Source organism: Sorex araneus, chromosome 1 (genome assembly GCF_027595985.1).
Source record: "Sorex araneus isolate mSorAra2 chromosome 1, mSorAra2.pri, whole genome shotgun sequence".
Classification (NCBI taxonomy): domain Eukaryota; kingdom Metazoa; phylum Chordata; class Mammalia; order Eulipotyphla; family Soricidae; genus Sorex; species Sorex araneus.
The window spans coordinates 385,549,704-385,571,512 of NC_073302.1; the positions used below are offsets into that span (position 1 = coordinate 385,549,704).

The 21,809-nt window shown below is 36.1% G+C and overlaps 1 pseudogene; it reads left to right on the forward strand.

The window, feature by feature from the left end:
• Positions 1-1,447: 1,447 nt before the first annotated feature.
• Positions 1,448-15,043, forward strand: LOC101551088 (eukaryotic translation initiation factor 2 subunit 1-like; annotated as a pseudogene).
• The last annotated feature ends 6,766 nt before the right edge of the window (positions 15,044-21,809 follow it).

A 21,809-nucleotide genomic window follows, 5' to 3' on the forward strand; every position in this document is an offset into this window, starting at 1 on the left:
TGACTGTAAGAAAAGTTAGTCACTAGATATAATTTAGAATCTATTCTGTATGTTTGGAGGCCTGCCTTATGTTTCTGGTTCTCAAATTCTCTGGTACTTCAGAATTACCTGAAACTTTTTTAGGTCACAGACCACTGGTCTTACCTCTCAAAGTTCTGATTAATCAGAACTTAGATTTGGGTGAGATCTGAAAGTTTACTAAATTCCAATTTCTGGGAACCACACTTACAGAAAAACTACTTCATGAGCTTTGTTGTATATTTACCATGTTCTAGGAAGTCACCAAATCTGAGGGTTATAATGCAATTCTTCCATTGAATTCTATTTTAGTGCTATTTCCTTATTCACTATTTCTATATTTCAATGATCAGGAACCTCAGATATGTTTTATCTTAGCTACATGTCAATTTGGGATAAAAAGTATTCTACTATTTAAAAAGTGGTGTTCACAATATTATAAAATCTTATTTTGGCATTTGTTTAATTTCATTAATTAGAAGCCGTAGGCTATCAATCATAAGCAGTTTATGAGACTAGAATGGCAGAGAATATTAAAAATATGCAAAAATGAATATCAACACAAGATAAAGTTTTTTCAGTGTTAATGAGCAAGATCACTAACTCAATAGGCCATTTTTCTTTTAAAAATATCAAAAGAAGGAAGCTAATATTTTGTGCAATAGTTTATTAGTCTATTTTTACACATTAGCCCTCCAAAATAGGAAAATATAAGTCAATATATAAAAGTGGTAGTGACAATTTAAAAATGGATAAGAGAAAACTAAGAGGCTAAAGTTCAGGACACATATGCACTTAGAAGCTAACATGAGACCAGAAAAAGATATCAACCTGAACATGTGAGCATATCAGTTTGGGTCACATCAGTTTTTATGGCTCTGCCTCAACTTTTAATAACACACGTCAAAATCAAGCTCTTTATGGAAAAGGTGAGGATTCATTGAATGCTACCACTGGAAAGAGTCATTGAGATAATTTATGACTTCAATCTAGAGTTGGGAAAGGTAAAAGTCTAAAGATTAAGAAATGTAGCCAAAGCCACCCAGTTCTTTCTTTCCTTCCCCCATCTTACCTAGCTCTCTTCCAGGGAGTAAATACCCTTCCTCTCTTGCAATTCCCACACCATTCACGGGCAAAGACCACAGTCCAGCATTTGCTGACACTAGCCCTTGAGTCCCTCACTATTGTTCCCCATCTGTTGGCTCTGTCTCTCCAACAATGATTGCAAATGCCTCAAAAACAGGAGCCGCTTCTTCATCTCTCTCCTAAATTCCCTATGGATACATTAAGAGGCTGATTATTCTGTTTATATATATTTTTTTTAAAAAAGGAATCTCCAAATGACAAAAGCATTTCACAATAGGATCTGTATTCTATAGGCTCTTTCAGGTCGCAAGAGCCACAGAAACCAATCGTGCTTCCCTCGTTAATGGGGGCTTATTGTGAGGACAAACAGGACAGACTCGGCAGCTGCACACAGCCTGGCCCCACCGGGAGCTCGTCACTGCCTGGTATTGTCCTGGATGAACCTGTAGCTTTTGCAGCCCTGCAGCTGCTCTCCTGACTTAACTGCTTCCCCTCTCTGTGCCTGGGGTCCTTCACCTTTAAAATGGAGATAATAATAATATCTATCTCAATGGGTTGTTGTGGGGATTAACTAAATTGACATGTGTAAAACCCTTACCAGGCTGTCTGGGGCATATAAATGCTAGGAGATATTAGCCAGCATTATTAATTCAGCATAACCCAACGGATCTCCTTGAATATGAGGAGTTTGATCCTCTGAATGATAGAAGCGCGAAATTCCCTTTTTGTCTTCTTTGAGACGTTGGTTTTCTTTCCCCATACAGTTCCTACTGACTGGTATCATTGCTACCCTGGTGGAGAAAATCAGCTCACTATCCTTCACTTGAAAAAAGTTTCCAGAAGCAACTGATTCCGTGGGAACTCACGACTAGTGCACAATTGTTTATTCTGGTGCAAACTGCTGGAGCAGTGAGAGAAGATAGAAAGAACTTATCAGATTGGATGCTTCCTTACACCGAATCATTTTTATTTTCTCTCAGGTTTTGGCAAATCTTGACAATAGCATGGGCTAAATTATGTAGATATTATAGGATGGTGACATAAATATTTAGGAGGATTAATGCTAGAACTTTGTATGCTAATACTGTTATTCTGCAGGAATGCTTCATGAAACCAGTTACAAATTCTGCTGAGATTTTAACAGTGTTTTATCATTCTGCAAAAAGGTTTCCTTATACTTAACTGTTGCTGATCCATTTGGAGCTTGTTCCGAGCCTTTTAGTTTGCGGTTTTGCACAGAGACATTGGCTGAACAGCAGTCAAGTCCCTTTGAGTGAGGCTGACTGCTTTCCCCTCTGAAGGAAAGTATGGCATTGCAGTAAAATGCAAATCCACTAACAGGCAACTGCAGATTTATAGCACTGCAGCTCCAAAGAAATCACAGAGAAATTGAAGTCTGTGTCTCCTAACTTCAAACTATGAACATCTGCAGATTACCCAGAATTCCACACAGGACTAACTCCACAATTTGTAGGCCTCCATGCAAAATGAAAATGTGGAATCTCTTATTAAAAAGTAGAGACTTTGGAAATTGTGACACAGAGTCTTATTAATCTAAGTAGTGGGTCATTCTGAGCAAAGGGCTCTGGGCAACTGCCCAAGTCCCATGCCATTTTCCACAGTGATTTAGAAACATCATATAGTCTATGGGGAGGTCATAGAAGTACCAAGAGCAACCTGTTTACCCAATTCCTTCACCTCTGAGGGCAACTATATGGTTAGGGAAATGTCTTCTCCCACTAATAACACGTACTGCTGAGCCCCCATTAAGTTTTATTGCTCGTATTTTAAGTCCCACAATCACAACTGCCACTACATACACAGACATCCAATTGCTGTGTGTCTGAGGACACTCACAACCTCCACTGGTGATCTTGTATTTTCTGAGTGGTACAGTACTCAGGAGCACGGATCGATTCTACTACTTGTGTGAACGTGGGTAAGTTATTTTATCTTTAAAACTCAGTTTTTTTGTGTCTTAAATTGAGGGTAATAATCCTGAAGAAAGAATAATAGGTTAACATGTATTAAATTCCTACAATTGTCCCTTGTATAAACTCCCAAGAAGTGATTACCTTGTTTGCCCCAGTTGCATCAACTTCTCTGCTCTTCTCTGTTTCTACCATTACTGTCCTCTGACTCCTCATGTTCCAGCTGGGGAATTCTTCCATTGAGACAAGGGCGTATTCAGCTGGGGGCCCAAATTCATGATGGCTCTCAAACAGAGTAGATACAGCCACAAATTTATGCTGAGAGTACTGAAGGCCTTATCTTCCTCATACAAATCTAACTGCTAAGGATAAACATTTTAGTACAACTCCAGTTTAAATCTCTTCATTTTAAAATATATTTTAACATGGAAAAAACTGGGTGGGTCTGCTCAGCAGTGATAAAGTCATGTCTGATCTCCATCCTCTAAAAAGGCAGAAACTGAGATACACATTGTTTTAATAATGAGGGACCTACAGGAAAGAGATGGAAAATAACTTGGGTCCAGGAATTCAAGTGCTAGCGAATAAACCTTACTCCATTGTCAACTGTTTTCTAGGTTGGTTTTGTTTGTTTGTTGTTTGGGTTTTTTGGTGGGCCCTGTCACATCTCTTTGCATGGACCATGCATCTGTTTTTTACAAGGAATGAGATTTAGAACGAGCATGTTGGGGCTGGAGTGATAGCATAGTGGGTGGGGAGTTTGCCTTGCAGTGGCCGACCCGGGTTCGATTCCCAGCATTCCATATGGTCCCCTGAGCACTGCCAGGAGTAATTACTGAGTGCAAAGCCAGGAGTAACCCCTGTGCATTGCCAGGGGTGACCCAAAGGAAAAAAAAAAAAGAACGAGCATGTTTGGGGACCTGAGGCATAGTACTGCAGGTAGGGTGCTTGCATTATATGTGGCTGACCTGGATTCTGTCCGTGGTACCTCATACAGTCATGCAATCCTGCAGGGAGTGATTTTTGACTGCAGTATCAGGAGTAAGCCCAGAACACAGCAGGGTGTGTCCCCTGAAACAAACAAACAAGAATGCATTCTCCCAAAAATCACAGAGCTGCTGGTAGCTGAACAGATTCTGATTCAGATTTAGAATACAAATTCTGGAAAACAAAGGATCTTAAACCAAAAAAAGAAAAGGGAACACCTTTCAAAAACCACAAGAACTAAATCGGTAGGATATTATGAGTAGTGGGAAATGGATATCTAGCAGTAAAGGGAAGTTGAATTGAAGACCAGAAGAAGACATCAGAAAACTGAACTTATTTTGTAAGGTACAATAGTTTGTGAATGCCTTTTTTTTTATGGTAGATTATAAAAGAATTCTCCAAGAACTTGTTACTCTTTTTCTTGATGAGAGAAAAAAAAATAAAAGGGAAACTCTACCTGCAGCTTCCAGCAAGTTAGTGGATGGCCTTGAGAAGTTCCATTATGCAACACCGGTAAGATTTTCTGTCTGGTCACGAAACTGCAAGGCCTGTTTAAAACAGCAAACAGGAAATGAGAAAGCAGATGTAAAGGAATCTCTGCAAGCTTTTTTCCAAGCCTCCTAAAGAATGTGGGGAAGACAGGGGAATTGTAAACAAATCTGTATACTCTGCTTTAGAGATCAAGTTGTTTTTTTATGATTTTTTTAAAAAAATTGCACAAGGCATATGAACCCTGCAACACATGTTTGTTAGTTAAAAAAACTAACAAAAATAGTATTTTATTTGCTAAGATTTATGCATTTAATGCATCTAATGATTTTTACATAGCATAAAAGAGCTCATATTGAGACATAAAGGTCAGAGTTGATTTCCTGCACCATCCTTTTCTCAGATTTTTTTTTAAATTCTGAAGTTATTTTCTTCATCTTCATTCCAAAATGGTGTTCAGAATGAAAAACAACCGTTTGAAAATGTGTGTAGCATATTTACTGTGCTATTCCTGAAATTACGTGTGTCCAGACAGATTACACTTAGAGGAAAACTAAAACAAATACTCCGAAATTTCATAATTTGGAGAAATGCATTTAAAATAAAATTGGAAAAAATAACTTTTTCCAGGAAGAGGTTCTGTGCACGGTATTAGGATGGGAGGACTCTGATTCAGAATCTGTTGCCATGGTGACCGACCTGGGCGCCTCATGGGCTCTGTAAGAGAGGCTGGTCTGGTAATTATATAAGCTGAAGTGCTGTTGAATAACCCCAGGACGGCAGGGCTGCCACAGTGCAATTTCTAGGAAACCACTGTTTTAAAATTCATACATTATGATGTATTTCTTCTTTTTTATGGAAATCTGTCATTTTAGTATATTCCATATAGAAATTTGGTAAGTTTGATATAATGGAAAATAAAATTGAATGAACTCTAAGCATCAGAAATATGCTAAATGAACCTCATTATACACTAATGAATTGATTCCTAAAAAATTGTTTTTTTAAAAAAATGAATGGGCAATGACCTAGCAACTAATGACTTACTGTTTCTCAGAATATGCCAGGTGTGACAAAGTAGTTCTTTTCTTAAATATGTAATAAATAATAATTATAAAAATAGATAATTGTTTAAAATAATAAATCAAGGTCAATGTCATTTTTAACCAAGTAAACAAGTTGTAGTGAAATTGTAGTTGTAAACAAGCATGCAGTGAAATGATATGTGCAAAAATGATAGTTGAGAATGAATTTACAAATACATTTATTCATTTTAACATTTTACACTTCATTTTGTCACCTGTGTTCTTAGGGCCAGTCTTCTAGGAGACAGACCATTACTTGACACAGAAAACTGACTGGAAGTGATGTAATGTTGGCATTTCTTCATCAAAAGCAGTTTTTGGACAAATCCTTTCGCCGTCTCAGGTCTCAGTTTCCTCATCTATAAAATGAAAGTTAGCACTGAGATCTGATTCATCAACTATAAAATTCTATATTTTCAGAACTCATAAAATACAAGGGTCTGTGTATCAGTTGATTGTACTTTTAAAGTAAGAAAACTCTTCTTTATTTAGTATTGGCTGTAACCTGAAAACAAGGTATATTTGTACTATACTACTGCTTACACTGTATGGTACCATGCCATTTTCCTGTTTAACAAATAAAAAAAACTCAGACTATACTATTTTAATCCATCTGGGTCCAAATATCATTATTTTGCCAAGCTGTTTACATATTAGTATAAAAACTTTCAGTATCTGTATGAGACATTATTTGTGAAGGTAATGACAGTATGATAGTATGTTTTTGAAAAGCATACTTCATTATTAAAGAAATTTGGAATCAAGTAACAAAAACTAAATCAAATTGTTACCAAATAGAGGCTTCCAAATTTATTCAAAGGCAATGGCTAGAGAAATGAGGATGTTACTTAGTATAAGAATAAAAATAAGAATATAACTTGAACACTCACTACTGTTCATTAATACACACTAAACTCTACTTATACTCGACACTCATTATGAATTGATATCTGATCAATTGAATTTTGTAAAATTAAATACTGGTAAAAATATTATAATTAGCCCTTAAAAGTGACAGATATGACTTAGTGCAGGCTTTCGTCATTAACCAGAATGTTTTTCCAACTATTCATCCGAAAGCATTTTCTTTCTTCCTGCATTTGAAGACGAGGCTAATAAGGATGCTACCATTCAGGTGACTATTTTTATTTTCAAAACCATTGTACTTCCCACAAGCTTTTTTCATTATGGACGTGTCTTCTGTTCAGTTGTTTTATATAGTTTTTACTGAAACAATGCTGGTGCTTTCCTGTTCTGTCCAGGGAAGAGCCTCCCCCATCCCAAATGCTTTATAACTCAGTGAATGCAATTTTGCCTCTTTATCTTGGAGATGTCTTCGCCTCAAGTCCCAATGTTATACACCATCTAGGGGTTTTTGTTGTTGTTGTTGTGTGAAAGAGTGCTCTGATGACAGATTTCATTTCCCAGAATTTATTGCCTATTGTGTATATTGAGGTTCAGTCACAATGACCCCATCTGCATTTAGGTTGAATGGGGGCCCCCACCCTGACCCAATTTAATAAAAAAATAATGAGGCCACTCAAAGCTCATAGATGTGTCAGCACTATGAAAAGGGCCTATAATCAATGCAAATGTGATGTTTTCCTGCTTTGTGGCGCAAAGAGGTTTGACACCCATCTCTTTTACTGGATCAAATCATTCTCCCTCTTTGCTTTGAGAATCTAATGAAAGGTATGGACATTCTTCTCTCAAAAAAAAAGCATTTTGCCAGATAATTTATTGAAATGTTAATTGGTGGGTTGTTTCATGCTCTATTTTTTTTTCCACCCTCCTGTTCTAAGAATGTGGTCAAGCCTCTTGAGATGTGAATGGTGCCCCTGAGGTTGTGCAAAGCATAACCAACCTGCTCATTCATTCATGTGAGGCCTCCAGGAAATTTTGGGAAACTTTGTACTGTCCAAGGATGGAACTGGGAGAGTCACAATAATGATCAAGCTTGGATATCTTACCATCCGAGACAGAATAGGGATGTGAGGTCATATTTAATTTGCTTTAAATTATAGTAAATTATGTGATTCTTTTGCATAGCTAGGTTTAAATAGACTCCAGCCCTCTGTCACTCCCTGCAGGCTCACACACATTTTTTTTTCAAGCTATTTCTAAAGATATATGACCTTGATGCCCCAACCAATCCCATTTCACACCCTGAGTAAGTTATACGATGTTTAAAATGTATAAAGTCCATACTATTAAACTTTAGGAAAGAATTGGTTACATTTCTTTTATGAGGAGAGGCAATGGTTACGTGTGTATATAACTCTCTCCAGATCTCACCAGTTATATTAAGAAGAGGCAGGAGTTGAACACAGATATGCATAAGGTAGCAGTAAATTATATTATTGAAGAAAAATCAGTCTAGAATAATATCCTCCATATAGACACTATTTCTTCATCTTAATTATTTTCCTAAAAACATTCTTCAGAAACCTCTATACCTGGAGGTTGTACCCAATTTCCAAACTCTACTGAGTTTGTAAAATGTACCCAATTTCCAAACTCTACTGAGATCAGTTAGTGTTCATAAAAGTGGCCCTGCTTTATGCAATTACCTTATAGACCCTGGTTTTCATCTCCTATACTCCTCCCTATAAGATCTGTCTAGCTTTGCTGATCTACTTCACCTCTCCAGACCTCAGATTTCTTATTAATAAAACAGGATGATTAAAAATTCCTATGACTTGAGATGATGATATGAAGCACAAAAAAACAAAACAAGGCAATTACTTAGCATAGGGTCTGATGTGTAATAAGAGTTAAGTTAATGCCCCCTCATTGTTATAATTAAACTGCATTGTTCTAATTGTTCACAATTTGTCTTAATTAATACTTCTTTAAAAAAAAGATGAAGGCACTGGGGACACAACTCAGTGACAAAGCACACGTCTTGCTTTCACGACACCCGCACTCCATGCTCAGAACAGCAAAAAATGAAAAGTAATCTAATGAGTCTGAGAGACCTTCTGTGACTCGGGATGGTAAATTCTTCCTCTCTAGTTTGAACATATTTCATTGGTATTCCATGGAATTTGATATTTCATAAAAATTGAATCAGGTAAGGAGATTTCCTTGCACATAGTCACTGGAGTTCAAACCCCAAAGGCCCATATCGTCCTGCAACACTACCAGGAGTGATCCTCGAGCAGAGCCAAGAGTAAGCTCTAAAAGCTGACGGGGGTGGACCAAAAAACAAAATTAAAATTATGTTTTTTAGCAGATTTTTTTTAATAAGACCGATCACATCATATGGATCCTTGAAATTTCAAATTCAATAACTGTCCAGGGACTTTAGGATATCATTAATACTAGACTCAGTACAACTCGCATATTTGCGAACATCTACATATACACACACATATACCGATTGTGACTTGCTATGACCTGGATATACTCCAGATATAACATGGCTATTACAATAATAACTATTATTTTCTACTTAGGAATGCCAGGTAGGAAATAATGTTAGAAACAGAACAGAAGAGAACAAAATGCTATATCTTCAGATATTTCACCACCTACCTGCTTCCCCCTCTGTTTTAATGAGAAATAATTGACAGGTAAGTAGTAATCATTTTCTGTTTCTTTAAAAGTTTTTAATTTTCTACTATAACAAGTCTCACAATGGAGACATTACTGGTGCCCGCTTGAGCAAATCAATGAACAACGGACGAGCGACAGTGCAAATGTAACAGAAAACATGAAATATAGCAATATTCATAAAGGCAACACACATTCAGCTGTAAAATGTCCTTTATATAATATGTTACAATTAATATTAAGAAGAATAATTTATCTTTGACAATGAAAATGAAACATCTTACTTTTCCTTATAAAGTCTGTATAAATTGAGATTATTATAAGTCAAGGTTGATGATAAAATGTCTCCAAAGCTGGTGCATAGATCTCTTATGCTTTTCATTTAAGCAAGTTTTCAGAGAATTGAAAAGAATTTTGATTTTACTCAATATACTACTGATGTCTCACGGAGAGAATGGTTGATTATTGGCAAACAGACGTGAGGAGAGGTACCAGACAAAATCAAAAGCTATAATTATAATTTTTAAATGTTAGTCAAGCTTTAGTTTTAAAACAGAATATAATTCAGGACACACTAATTTCAAATTTATGATAATTTCATTAGCTGCATTGAAGCTTTCCTTGATCCAATCTATAAAAGAGTAATTTGCTAATTAATAGTTACAAAATATGGGAGATATGTAAGGCATTGTTTTCAAGCACTATTTGCATTTGTTATTTTCAAGCACCATTTGCTCACCAGCAGCTAATTATAACTTTAATTTATTTATTAATCTATGCCTAACAGAATCTCTATTAATGTTTTATTATTCATTACTAAGGTTTAACTTTTAAAATTTAAGCTAATTAACTTTTAAAGTTTAACTACTTAAAATTTTAGAAATGCATTTATGCTCAAGTAATATGATTCAAAAGTTTGTTGTTGTGTTAATTTTTTTTTCTTTTTGTGTCACACCCGGTGATGCACAGAGGTTACTCTTGGCTTTATACTCAGGAATTACTCCTGGTGGTGCTCAGGGGACTACATGGGCTGCTGGGAATCGAACCCGGGTTGGCCGCGTGCAAGGCAAATTGCTCCAGCCCCATGATTCAAAAGTTTAAGGTGATTAAACTCCACTTTTTGGTATAGGTTCTTTGTTAGTTGTCAATTTACTCAAAAGGATTTTTTTTTTAAGCAAACATCCTCTCTTCTCATTCACCTATTGTAAAATTTCTGAAGTCTTTAAATTCATATTCTCAGTTGTTTAGTGAAGAAGTAAATGTTTTGGAGAAGCAAATAAATAAAAAATCCTTAGACTTTGTTTAAATTTGTCAATGACTTTTTTGAACCAAACAACACAATTTTTAATTCATCTGCCCTAATCCCATTCATTTGCTGAAATCACTGGTTAAGCTATTTAATGCAATAGCCCCTCTTTGAACTTTAATTAAAAGCCTTACATGCACAAAACTATGATAATTTAGTTTTATATCTCAAACTGTGCATGTTTCAGTGATAAAATGGTAAATAATAGTCAGTATCATTATAAATCATTAGATTGAAAAAATTTATCCATGGTGGTTTTTTAAAATGATGTATGTTTCTTTCTATTTCAAGTTCATTGATTTTTTTAGTCTTCTCTTAAATTTTTGACAAATCTTTCTAGAAGTATCTCTAAAATAGTCCTTTATTATCTTATCTCTCTTAGATTTTCTTAAGATTTTACCTAAATTCTTTCTCTCCTCTCTTCTCATTCACCTATTATAAAATCTCAACTGTTACCATGGAATCAACCATAGCAACAATTCCCAAATCAATAGCTGTCTACTTTATCACAAGTACCTCAACCCAATAAATAGCTCATTTTATCTCTATAGTATTTCTTCATATATGTAAAATCAGAAAAATATGTTTTCAATATTCAAATGCTTTATTCATCTATACATATATTTTGCTGGTTAGAATTTCTCTATACATATTTTTATTATTCTCAATAAGTCCTATTTCTTAAATGAGTTCTAAATAATTAAATTTGTATACACTATATATATTTTCAATAAAATAAATTCACAGTAATCAATTTTCTTTAGACTCTGATTCTAGAAGTCAGACCAATCTCATGTGTGAGCCTCTCCCTTCCACAGTGAATAGTTAGAAATGTAGGAAGCATGTGAGATGTAAATTCTATTATCAGGGCCAGAGTGATAGTACAACAGGTAGAGTGTTTGCCTTGCAAGCGGCCGACCAAAGTTCAATCCCTGGCATCCATATGGTCCCCTGAGTACTGTGCAGGAGTAATTCCCCAGTGCAGAGCCAGGAGTAGCCCTGAGCATTGCTGGATATGGCCCACCCACTCCGTCCCTCCCCCCCAAAAAAGCCAAAAAAAATTCTATTACCACATAGGAAAATACAAAAGGTAGCCTTGGAAGAATTCTAGAAAGTTCCTTTTTTTTGGGGGGGGGGGGCGGTCATACCCAGCGATGCTCAGAAATTTCTGGCTCTGCATTCAGAAATTACTCCTGGCCGTGGTTGGGAGACCATATGGGATGCTGAGGATCAAACCCAGGTTGGCCGCGTGCAAGGCAAACGCCCTAACAACTGTACTATCACTCTGTCCCCGAAAGTTTTTTGAACATACGAAATTAAAAATGAGGGGAAACCTATAAAACGATAAATAGAAATAATCTGCTTAATAAAGAAGCCTGCTTTGAAGATTGGTAGTTACCGACAATATGAAGTAAACACATTCCAATTTATTTCTTCCACTGTAGCATTGTAGCACTGTCATTCTGTTGTTTATCGATTTGCTCGAGCGAGCACCAGTAACATCTCCATTGTGAGACTTGTTACTGTTTTTGGCGTATCGAATATGGCACAGGTAGTTTGCCAGGCTCTGCCATGCAGGCAGGATACTTGTCGGGCTCTCCGAAAGGGACGGAGGAATTGAACCCGGGTCGGCTGCGCACAAGGCAAATGCCCTACCAACTGTGCTATTGCTGCAGTTGCCTCCTTAGTGCAGTGGGCAGCATGTCAGTCTCATCATCTGAAGGGACAAAGACAAAGAAAAATATTCTGCTTAATGTTCTATACAAAAGGTCCCGTAGACAGGACCACTGTCTGTTGCTATAAGGGAGCATGTGAAAGTCAGAGTTCTGCCCACAGGGCCTATGTGATAGGTGACTTTCTTGGTGCCTGGCAAGAGTATCTCGCCCACTCAGCAGGCAGAGCCTGGTAAGTTACCCATGGTGTATTCGGTATGCCAAAATCAGTAACAAGTCTCACAATGGAGACGTTACTGGTGCCCACCCGAGCAAATCGATGAGCAATGGGATGACAGTGATGCAAGTGATAGATGAGAATGTGAAAAACAGATTTCTGCCCATCTAGTTATCACAGCAAAGCCCACTGTGGTAGGAAGGGATATTACATCTTTTTTTGGTGTTTATTCTAAGACCAGGTAACTATGGCTAAAGAGTTTCTATACCTTTGGATTACCCTTTTATTAATTCCCTAGCTAGAGAAAACAGACTTTTCTTCCGATCATTTTCTATCTGCACCTACTGTTTTTGCTAAGTTGTTTGTTGCAGGATCCAAGCTAAAGTATATAAAAAGCAAGAAAAACAAGGAGAAACTCACTGCCATTGTTCTCAGACTGCAAGGTTTCTAGTTGTTCCACCTTATTTTTCTCCTTTCATCAGAATGTGCCAGACATGTTGCACTTTACATGTTGAAGACAGTTTTTTGAAGACAGTTTTGTTGTTGTAATTAGTGGAAGAAATGGACTGGAGCGATAGCACATCGGGTACGGGTTTGCCTTGCAAGTGGCCGATCCGGGTTTGATTCCTCTGTCCCTCTCAGAGAGCCCGGCAAGCTACCAAGAGTATCCCGCCTGCACAGCAGAGCCTGGCAAGCTACCCGTGGCATATGCAATATGCCAAAACAGTAACAACAAGTCTCACAATGGAGATGTTACTAGTGTCCGCTGGAGTAAATAGATGAACAAGGGGACGACAGTGCTAAACAGTGCTACACAGTGCCTTTGTCCCAAAGACAGAAAAGTGTTCCTTGCATACAGAGCCTAGCATGTAGAATTATGATCTTTTTGTGTGTGTCATAATGGAAGTGCTTGGGGACCACAAGGATCATTCATATCTTTTGAGGGGACTATGTTGTGCCAGGGATGGAATCCAGGCATCCTGCTTGCCAAATATATCAACAAACCTTTCAAGATATCTTCCCACCACTAGAACTATAATTTATGATCTCCCTTTTTGGTAACGGAGAAGTCACTTTCCCTACTTGAGTCACATTCTGAAACCTTGTCTTTCAAATGCTGCCAAAGATACAAAGAGGTAACCCCCTCCAATATTTACCCTTCCATCTCCAGTTAGTGCTGAGACTAACTGTAGGATGCAGAAGTGCCATTTGGGTAACCCACATAGAGCAAATCAGAATAGTATAGAAGCAATTTGATAAAATTAATATTTGAACTGAAAAACAAGTATCCAAATATGCATTCTGAGTCTTAATTGGTTGCCAAATAGAGAATTTAATAAAAACCAAGGTTTTATAACAAAATATGCAAAATGCCCATGATGCAGTACAATATTATGATACCAAGAACCAGTAAAATCTGAACTCAAAAAGACAACCAATAGACAAAAACACTAAGATGGCACAGATGCTGGGATAACCCCAAAAGAATTTTCAAGAAGTTAAAAAAAATTTAAATGCATTATAAACACTTTTGAGAACATAGAAATAGAGAACTACAAAATACCAGCAATGACTGGAGCAAAAGTACAGTGGGTAGGGCACTTGCCTTACACAGACCCAGTATTGATCCTTGGTAACCGATATGATCCCCCAACTCTGTCCAAGTGATTCCTGAGCTCAGAGGCAGGAGAACGCCCTGAGCACCACTGGGGTCACCCCCTAAGAAGAACAAGAGAAATAAAATTACAGCATTGTGATCATTAAAATTCTTAAAAGTAATTAAATTTACTAAAGTGGCAGATGCAGAGATGATGAATATAAGATTCATTGCTGAAATTGAGGGGTTATGACAGCTTCTTAGAATACAGTAATGTCAGAGGCATGCTTCTTCTTAGTGAGTTTTCTAGAAGGCATATTTTTTTCTATAGAGAAACTAGTCCTAATGGGAAGGAATGAATGGGTGGTTGTCATGAGAGTGAATAAAGAGAAATATATATTGACTTGTCAAAAGAAGAGTTTCTCCAAAGGAAGCAATTAGATGTGAAGACATATTCACCAAAATCAAAAAAAACATTTATAGCATTCTTTGTCACGTTGGTGAGGTGTCAGAGTATATAAAAAATGAGCAACTGGAAATTCTGTTCCAGATAACTGCCGTTTTTTTTTTTTTATTATGACAAGTACAAGAGACTCGGCAATGGTGCCAATGATGCATCTAAACATGCAGTCTCAGACCCATATATACTGGATAGTTTAGTTTTGAATGAAGAAGAACTGAAAATACTCATTAACAATATTAATAACATTAATAGGCATTGGACCCCAATAGGCTGTCAAAATCCCAACAGATATTGAAGTGTCTTGTTATGGTTATTAAGACATTGATGCCTTAAAAAATGCTCTAAAAGCAGGTTTTAGTTGTTCTATAGAATGTATGCCTATCATTATTAACCTAATATTTCTTCTTCAGTATATAATGACTACAACAGGTCTGAGAAAAAAAGTGGCCTTTCTGTTCCCAATCAAGTTATGACTGTTATCAAAAAAACAAGTGAGGGGTGTTTTTATGTACAAATGGAGACCAAGGTGGTCACGGATACAGCTGAGACTGAACTTGCGAGGCAGTTTCATTTCTGAAAGAAAATCTAGAAGTGAATGGAGAGGATGAGGCAAAAGAAATGAAAGCCAAAAGCTGAAGACTAGAGAAGCAGATCAGTTTAAGGAACACACAAATTGACCTTCTTGACTGTCAAACCTAGACTTAAAAGTTTTCTAGTACTGAAAACTTCAAAGCTGAATTTTAAAAAAATTTCCAAGTATTTAAATATTTCAACAGACTAAAATATTAATTTCCTCCTATATGCCAGTTGTTTTCACATAGTACCTCCAGCTTATTAAGCATTTTTAAGAAAGACCCCTAATTTAACTAGAGAAAGACCTTTAAGCTAAGAATAGTCATAAAATTAGGGTTTGTGATTCCACTTCTGATGCATCCAGATTGGCATCCCTTCATTGCTTAGTGCTTCCATGAGATTTCCAAGGGTACACAGGGGAGTGATTCCAGCCTTTCTCTATATAAAACATATCAAGCATTAAGTAAATCTCTGGGATTTTTTTAAACAAACAGAAAAATAAAAACGCATAAATAACGTTTACTTGTTATTGAGTTCATGTAGGCTCAGTAGTAAAACGAAAATGATTGAGAAGAGAGGTTGGAGCAATAGTACAGAGTATAGGGCATTTGCCTCACATACAGCCTACCAGGGATTGATTCCCGGCATGCTACATGATCCCCTGAGCAATGAGCAATGTCAGGAGTAATTCTTGAGCAGAGCAAGGAGTAAGTCTAGTCATCGTGACACAATTAAAAAAAAAATTAAATGAGCACTGTACTGTAGCACTGTCGTCCTGTTGTTCATCATTTTGCTCAACTGGGTACCAGCAATATCTCCATTGTGAGACTTGTTATTACTGTTTTGGGCATATCGAATATGCCATGGGTAGCTTGCCAGGCTCTGCCGTGGAGGCGAGATACTCTTGGTAGCTTGCCAGGCTCTCAGAGAGGGGCGGAGGAATCAAACCCAGGTTTGCCGTGTGTGATCACCCTACCTGCTGCACTATCGCTCCAGCCCATTAATATGGGGCTTAATATCTAAACATACAGGCCAAAGAGTATTGGAAGAAATAAATGTTCAAAACTCCAAACTTGATGAATGATATGAGCCTTCAGATTCAAGAAATTGAGCAAATCTCAAATAGAATAATACCAAAGAAATATTTAAATACATTATAGCCAAAATTCTAAAAAATTAAATTAAAAAAACAAGACATCTAAATAAAAATTAAAACAAAGAAAGAACATGTAGCTGACAGGACAATGACAATTCAAATAATGGCTGATGTTCATTAGAAGTCATGGAGATCAGAACATATGGTGAAATTTTTTAAAATGTCAAAATTAAAAAATATATATTCAGTGAAAATATTCTTTGAAATAAAAAGAAACAGAAAGATTTTTCTCAAGATAATAGAATCTACTGCCAACAGAAATTTTTTAAAAATAGCCTAAAGAAGGTTTTCATACAGAAAGAAAATATTATTATAATACATCTATGAAGGACATAAAGAAAAGCAACAGAAATGGAAAATAGATGGGTACATCTAGTAGATTGTTTTCCCTTAAGATTAAAAAATATTGCGTTTTATGGTCTGAAATAGAAATTATAATAATGCTTGATACAATATTCAAAAAAGTTAGAAGTACTGTTTTAGAATAACTGTGTCATAAAAGACAGTAAAGTGATCGAAGTGGTGGTGGCATAGCCACTTCCACTTGAAGTGATAATACTAAAAATAACTTATTAATGTTTCAATAATTCCTTTTTAAAAACTATATGAAGATATCACAATGGATAAGATTGCAAATATTTCAAAAATGAAATGCAAAAAAAATGTTCAAGTGCTTAGAAGAAGAGAGGAAATGGAGAAACAGAGGCACAAGTAAAACAAAGAATATAATGGCTGACAAATTTTAAAACATCAATAACTATCTTAAATATGACTGATATAAACATGCCATTTAAAAGGCAAAGAGGGGCTGGGAACGATAGTATAGGGATAATGTACATGCCCTAAACCCTGATTCAATCCCTAGCATCAAATATGGTCCCTCTAACCCCACCAGGAGTGACCCCTGAAACATAGAGCCAGGAGTAAGTATGAGACCACCAGATGTGTCAACAGTAAATAAGTTAATAAATGCAAAGATTGATACAAGAAACTTTGAAAAGATGAGACTAACTATGTAACACTTACCAAACTCACTTCAAATTTAATGGTACAAATAGGTTAAAAGTAAAAGGATAGAAAAGACAAATAAGACCTTGAATAACAATAAAAGAGTCTATTAGCAAAAAGACACCACAATCTTAAAAATATGCACAAAACAGCAGAGCTATAAGTACATGAAGAAAAAAATGTATAGAAGAGGAAGGAAAAAATAAAATGAAATCCACAACCATAATTGTAGACTTCAACACTTTTTGTTTAAAAATATGGTAGAAATACTAGAAAAATAGTTACTGGTCATGATTCATTTATTGGGAGGAGGGGTTCTTGAAACTTTTTATATTACTTTGTTTTTGAGCAATGTGACTAGAATAGTGTTAATCTTAATGCTTTCGGTGTGCAATTTTTTTGCAAGGCTAATGCCATCAAAGTGCCAAAGACCCTTCACCACTGCCTTTATGTCACTTCTACTCTGTCAAATTCTTCCACAAACACACACTTGATAACTCCAGCTTTGTGGTTAAAATCCAATGATTTATTTTCATTGGAAGCTGTCTATTCTTTTGTTTTATTTCTACATAGTACACATGATTGAAAGCATACAACATTTTTCCTTCTCCCTCTTTTGGGGCCAGAGTGTACAGCTGGAAGAGTACTTGCTTCCAACCCAGCATCCTATATGGTCTCCCAAGCCAGGAGAGATCCCTTAGTGCAGAGCCAAGAATAAGCCCTGAGTACTGCTGTGTGTGGTCAAACAAACAAACAAAAAAAAGACACTCTTTAGTTCCATCCAAGTCATAGCAAAAGGCAAAGGCAAGATTTCATGTTTTCTTAGAGCTAAGCAATATGTCATTGTATATATAAAGCACAGCTTCTTTCTCCACTCATTTGTCCTTGAGTATTTGGTTTGTTTCCAAATTTCGAAACTTGGTAAATACTGTTGCAATAGACATAAGTATGCATGTATTTTTTCTAATTAAAATTTTTGTGGTCTTGTGATATTTAGCTAAAGAAGTTCTTAGAAATTTAAATGGATTTTTTTATTTGTCCATGTTTTGGAAATATCTAGCTGGAGTGTCATCTTCATACAGAAAGATTGAAATATGTGTTCTATCTAAACATATAGTATAATACACAAATTGTAATACCATCAAAATTTTGGAAGAAATTATGGGGGAGAAATCTGAGATTTAGGCTTAAATGAAGAGTTTTTAGATATCAGTCTTAAGACATAATTCATAAAATAAATGATTAAAGAATTGAAGTTTATCAAAATCTAAAATATTTAGAATTCTCTATTACAAAAATGCTATGATAAAAACCAAAACCTGGAAGATTTTGTATGAAAATTGTATAACTATTAAAATGGCACCAGAATATATAAGAAACATCTAAATAAATTTAATAAGTAAAATAAACAATTCAATTAAAAATGGATGAAAAATTTAAATACATATCTTATCAGAGAAAATATATGGGTGAACAATACTTAAAGTAAAAAATATTCAGTAGCATTATTCTGGTAGGAAGAACAAAGCCACTGGAAGATACCTTCTCCTAATTATTGGAAACTGTGAATATATACTTTATTGCCTGACAAAAGGGAACTTAAAGTTGCAATTAAGATTAGGGATAAGGTTGAGATAGGAGACTATCCTGGTTTACCCAATAGGGCCCAATCTAATCACTGAATCTGTAAAATATAAAAAGCCTATTCTAACTATAGTGGGAGATAGGTAACACAAAAGGGTCACAGAAATGTGATCTTACTAGCTTGGCAGATATAAGAAGAGCTGTGAGCCAAGGACTATCAGAGGTCTCCATACTCAAAAGGCAAGGAAACATTTCCCTCCCGGATCTTCCAGAAAGGAGAAAAGAAGTCCTTTCTATGCTATGATTTTAGTTCCAAAACTATTGCACCTCTAATTTATAGAACTCTGAGACAACTGATTTGTATTTCTTTTAAGTTTCTAAATTTGTAATAATTTGTTATGGAAGCAATAAAAATTCAATACAGTAGTCACTACAGAAACGCAAATTGAACCATAATGGGATACAACTATTAGAATAGCTCAAATTAAAAAAAAAAATATTGACAGTAGAAAGCAGTGGAGAAGATGCAGAGAAACCGAATCTCTCACAAATTGCTAGTAGGAATGCAAAATGACACAGCTACTCTGGGAGACAGTTTGACAGTATTTTTGTCTTGTTTTGTTTTGTTTTGTTTCAATAAAGCATAGATCTATAACATGGCCCAGCACTTCTGGGCATTTATTTTTAAAAAATGAAAACTAATGTTTATACAAAAAACTGTAATGTTCATAGGAGTCTTATTTTTAATAGTTCCAAACTGTAGAAGAGCCAAATATCCTTCACTTGATGAAAAAATAAACAAATGGTGGCACATTCATATGACAGAATAATTCTCAGTCAAATAGAAATAAAATACAGATACCTACAACTTGGTTGAATGTCATGATCATTATTCTGAATAAAAAAATAAGTCTACCTCCAGGGGTTATATATTGTTATGATATCAGAATACTGTATGATTCAGTTTAAATAATATTCTGGAGTAGCAAACTATAACGAGGGAGAATAGATTAGTGGTAGCCAGGGGGTTAGAGCTGGAGAATGTGTGTGTCAATTAAGTCCTATCATGAGGAATTTTGTTTGTGTGATAGAACAGTTTTGTGTCTTGGTTTTGATTAGTGGCTGAATTTATTTAATATCTGTTTATGGAGCTACCCACCCCAATCCCCAGAAAAGTATGTAACAGTAATATTTATAACAGTAAAAATGATAAAAATAATATTTATACCAGTAAAAGTGATGAATACACAACATGTAATATATTGATATAATAAAATGCTACTTGGCAACAAAAAGAAAAAAACTGCTGATACATGCTACAAGATGGATAAAAACATTCAACAACTCAGAGAGACAGAAGATAAACTCGTGATTGCCTAGGACTCAAGGGAGAAAAGTCAAAGGAAACTGATAATGTGTGTGGTATTCTTTCGGGGGTTATAAAAATGTTATAAAATTACACTGTGTGGCTGACTGCACAACCCAGTGAGCTATACATTTCAGATGGGTGGATGTTGTGTTGCAACTATTATGTAACTTATGGTATAAGTACCATTATCACCTAAGCTTTTTTTTTAAGTGGTGTGTATAAAAACTGGTGAAATCTGAATGAAACACTAGCTGAACTAAAAGTATTGTATGACCACAAGTTTCTTGCCCTTACTAATACATTGACTAGTGCATTGAAAAAGTGAAAAGTAATGAGAATTCTTTGCACAGTTTTACTACTGGTAAGTCATATGATATTTCAAAAAAAAAAGAAATTAAAAAATATTTTTAAGTATAGGAGTATTAAAATTTTTTTTAAGAAAATGATACTTCTCTGTGTACAATGATAAAACACATTTCTTTTCTTTTCTTGAATCACCTACCAGTGAGATACAAAGCTTTCATGATTTGGTTTTAATCAATGTTTCACCACCATCAAAGTTTCCCTTATCTATCCTGCCACATACATGCCCCACCACTTTTCTACTCTCTTTCTCTGTCTCTCTCTATCTCTCTCTGTCTCTCTTTCTCTCTCTGTCTCTCTCTGTCTCTGTCTCTGTCTCTGTCTGTCTCTCTCTCTCTCTCTCCCTTTGTGGTGGTTTGTAACACAGATACTGAGAGGTAATCACAGGTAATCATGTTTAGTCCTTTACCATTTTCAGCACACATCTCCCATTCAGAGTGATCTCTTACAACTATCATCCTCATAATGGTCCCTTCTCTATCCTCACTGCCCTGTCCCCTAGCATTTGTGGCTGACATCCAACCAAGGAGGACCCATCCTCCTGGCCTTTGTTTCTACTGTCCTTGGATGTTAGTATCATATTAAGTTTCTCTTATATCCTACAAATGAGTGCAGTCATTCTACGTCTGTCTCTATTTCTCTCTCATTTTCCTTCAGACTTATTTCACTCAACATGATATTTTCCATGTCCATCCAGAGACCCCTGGAGCAATATTAAGTAAGATAGTAGTAGCATTGTTGAGTAGTAGGAACCAAATAGGTCAACCAAACCATCCATCTCTCCAAGTGAGTGACAAATAAGGGTGGTGTCTACCTTCAGCAGCAGCAATACAAGTGGGAGCCTCCATTTGAAAGAAAGAACCAGTTACTTGATTAACAATTAGAGTCAAAAGACCCATCCAAAACATAGGCTTTAGGTACACATACCTCATTAAGTATTCTATTCTCTTTCCCCAGAGTGACTGGCAGAAGTCTACCAGGGTAATTTGGGGCATCTCTATAGGTAGACTTCAGTGAATTAGTGGAACATTTTTGGGATACCAGAACAGAGGACCACAAACACAAAGTTACCACTCTAGCACTGTGGTCCTGTTGTTCATCGATTTGCTTGAGCGGGCACCAGCAACGTCTCCATTGTGAGACTTGTTGTTACTGTTTTTGGCATATCGAATACACCACGGGTAGCTTGCCAGGTTCTTGCCAGGTGTGGGCAGGATGCTCTTGGTAGTTTGCCGGGCTCTCTGAGGACAAAAGAATCGAACCTGGGTCGGCCATGTGTGCAAGGCAAACACCCTACCTGCAGTCAGTTGGGATAAATCAGCATCAGGAGAGAGAGGCATCAAGTATCG